The sequence below is a fragment of the Mycteria americana genome, chromosome 7, assembly GCF_035582795.1.
Source record: "Mycteria americana isolate JAX WOST 10 ecotype Jacksonville Zoo and Gardens chromosome 7, USCA_MyAme_1.0, whole genome shotgun sequence".
Classification (NCBI taxonomy): Eukaryota; Metazoa; Chordata; class Aves; order Ciconiiformes; family Ciconiidae; genus Mycteria; species Mycteria americana.
Window position 1 is genome coordinate 52,334,439 of NC_134371.1, and position 3,731 is coordinate 52,338,169.

A 3,731-nucleotide genomic window follows, 5' to 3' on the forward strand; every position below is an offset into this window, starting at 1 on the left:
TATTGAGTCTTCATGTTGTGGAACTGGAGGATATGGAGATGGAGCATAACTGCTGGAACGCAGCACACATTCCAAGGGTAAACAAGCTCATTGTGTGGCATTTTGTATGTATATATTAGTGGAAGTAAATATTTAATGACTGTTGCAACAAACTTAATTTCATATTGTTGTACTTATTTAGATTTCTTTTGTAGGGATCTAGTAAGATGTATTTTGGAAAATTTAAGATATTATGTAATTCCCAAATAAACTGTTTTCCAAAAACACTTACCATCTTGTGAATATGACTGCAACTTTACATGCACATACTGTTCCACGCGCTGAGAACTGGAATGCAGTCCATGGAATGGTAGATTTAGCTTCATACTTACGGACTTGGTCACAAGGCTGCTTAAATGCTTGCTTTCTTGGCAATTTTTAATCTCTAGTGTTGCTTTAGTATGCGTAGTTAGCTGTACAGTAGAGTGTGGATGACTTAACCCAGAATGCAAACAGTTGCTGAAAAGCGGTTCGAATATTTGCACAACTGCTGCTGAAGATTTCCAAATTTGTTGTGAAAGGATTAGTCACATCCTTGGCACACTCTCCCTGACCTTCACTGATGTCTCTCCGCTTTGCTCCTGTGAATTTGACACAATGACAAAGCAGCTAAAGAGAAACATAAAGGCTCTTACTTTAGTTGAATTCCTGACAAATTTGTGATGCTTGGTACTGTACAAAGGAAGGTAAAAAATATTTCTAGTAAAAGTTTCTGTTAAATGCTCTGACCTGTCAGTCCACCCTGCAGTCTGGCTGGCCAGTGGTTAAGCTTTTGGTGCTGCTATGTTCTAAGTGAGCACTTGCTTGTTTGAAATGATGCACCAGGTGCTGAGGAGTGAAGGCCAGAAGTTATTCAGCCCGCCCCAAACTAACAGCTTTGAAAACTGGTTGCCTCCAGACAGTGTCCCTCTGTGCGCAAAGCAACAAATGTACTTAATCGTGAGTCTTCTGGTTCCTGAGTTAATTTTGTATCACAGGTGCACATTCATTTTAATTACCAAAATGAACAGCTGAGGGGTCAGCTTGCTACACATCTGGTCTGAAGCCATCCAGAGGGGGAAGGCTGTGCGTCCAATGCTAATAGCACTAATTGTCAATAGCCCTCACTGTTTTCTTGCTGGTTTGGTTTTAATCCTCTTCTGCCAGTTGAGACTACTGAAATGTGGCAGCTCAACATTTTTTTTCTGTAAACAAATAACAAAGGCTGTACAGTTCTTTTACACCGCTGAAGCTGTTGGTTGCAGTCATGAAAAATCCTGGTGCAGATGTTAAAGGTGGTGTTCCTGGAAGTTTGGAGGGATGGTATTCTAATGTACTTCCTTAAACTTTGCTGCAACATTTTCTGTTACCTGGGCTTTCCCTGTCTTGCTCTGAGCTACTCTGTCTACCTCCTCTGTGGGAGAAGGCATGATGCTTTCAATAGGCAGGGCCTGACTTTAATGTACTGTTAACAGTTTGGCAATGCAAAGGCAAAAGTTCTTTTACTGTGACTGTACTTTCCAACATAGATCAGTATGTTAAATCTACTATATGTAGGTTAAAAATGGCTGAAACTTACATTTAGAATAATGCTCTTATTTTAAATGCTTTCAGGGATTGTGCATGGGCACTTGACCATGTATGTGGCGAATGTTTGCAGCTGAAGTTGTTGCATACAGCAAAAGCTGTCTGGACTGTAATCTAAATACATCTGTGCAAAGCTCTGGAGTGCAGCAGATGGAGGCAGGGACATACTATCCTGGCTTGACTGTGCCTCTTCCTGCAATTCCGCAAGCAGTTCCTGCACCTCCCCTGGTGTGGAGATGGTAGTAACTGCACGGCCCAAAGAGGCAGAACTAGGACTATGCTTGAAGGGGCTGTATGTTCTGAAAAGCAGTTATTACTGGTCCCAGTAGACTACAGTTAATGTGAAGCATTCCAGGAAAAAATAGTATAACTCTGAATTCGTTTTTAGGCAGTTATGACCCCTTCAGTAAGCTGCTTTGATGAAGCTAAGGAATTTGGCTTCTCTTGCAGAAGCTTCTCATTCAGAAATGAGCTCTCCTTGTTCCTGGCTGGAGCACTTCTCGGCAGCATTGGGGGATGGCTGTGTGCAGCTGCGTCCGTGGTACACGAGCAGGTCTTGGGGTTGCAGGGATGGGTGTGGGGAGCTGGAGAGGAGGTGGTTGCAGCTCTGCAGCCTGTTTTAGCTAATTACCACTTTCTTGTGTTAGCAAAGCTAAGTGGTAGTGAAGACTGTATGACAAGTAGAGCCTAAAGTGCAAGCAAGGAGCCTGGCTACTGTTCAGGTGTTTGTAGTTTCTGGGTTCTCTGCTAATGCATGTATGTCATTGCTGGGAGGTGGTTCAGCAGCGAGCCTGGGAGAAGACAGGAGTGCTGAAGGATTGCATTCCCCACACACAACAAAGGCACAGGCATAGTATCTTCCGGCACTTCCTATGTTAATTCAACTGCAATGTCGACTAGATATTTGAAACTGTCTGTATCTTCATTTGGAGCCTGCCCTTTCTGGAATGATGGCTTAGTTAAGTATTGAAGTTAAGTGGCTCTAGGCAGTGGTCTCCTGTGAAATTTTAGTTTGTTCTCAAGAGTAAAGATTTCTTTTCTAAATGCGCTCGGAAAACTTCATTCTCTGCTTAAAGAACAAGCTAACGGGGGGAGGAAAGAGACTACAATGAAGAAACACCCAGGAGGGGAGTCAGTGTTGTCTCTCCCTGCCCTCAGAGGAAGTCTATGAAGGGAGAATGCTGATTCAGGCTGGCCAGACTTCAATAGACATGGTCTTCTCCTGCTCCCTGCAGAAGGACTGCTCACCCAAGCAAGAGGAGGCTACTTCCCTTCAGCCTCAGAAAGAAGGTATGCTCAGATGTGATTATTTATTTTGACCTTTTAAAAAATGAATGGAAGTACACTGAGCTACCATTAAGAGACTGGGTTTCTGTAAGTCCCCTCCTGATTGCAAGTTCTTTTCTGAAGTTACCTGCGGAGAAAACATGACAAGTCACTTCAAGAAACAGCAAAATCATGTTTGGGACACAATTTACAAATTACTCTATTTAAAACTTTAATTTGTGATATTAATGACTGCAAAACACTTAGAATGACATTTGTTAAAGGCACATTTCATTTTAATGCATAGTGTACCATTCTAAAATATCCTAATTTCCTTACAAAGTGCTTGAGCAGCCACATACAGATAAAGTATAGCAAAATATATTTACAATCTAGGGTTTAAAATCTTAATCTGCCTAAAAATATTTAAAAAACTACAGAGATAAAATTAGTGCTTTCTTTCAGCTTAACTGGGTGAACATACCCTGCCCTCTAATTTTTTTTTAATTTTTTTTTTTAGTGATTTACTTAGATTAAAAAAAGATTTCTGTACAAGACGTAGTTACAAAAAGGTATTTTTGAGGATACTTTCATAAGTGTTAAGCACCCTGTTAGATGCTCATATATATATATATTTGGGAACCAAAAAGGGTGAGCTGACTGTACCTCAAAAGTATTGGTTCCAGCTAGATACAGGAACATAATTTGTTTCTTAATAATTAGAATCTGGAAACAAGTAATGCTGAAAAGTCAACTCACTCTGCCAAACATGATTTGTAGAGCTGCTAAAGATGCCTTCCTTGTTCCTGCGGGGGGTGCCTGATTTAGACCTATTAACCATTTTTTTTTTTTTTCTTCCC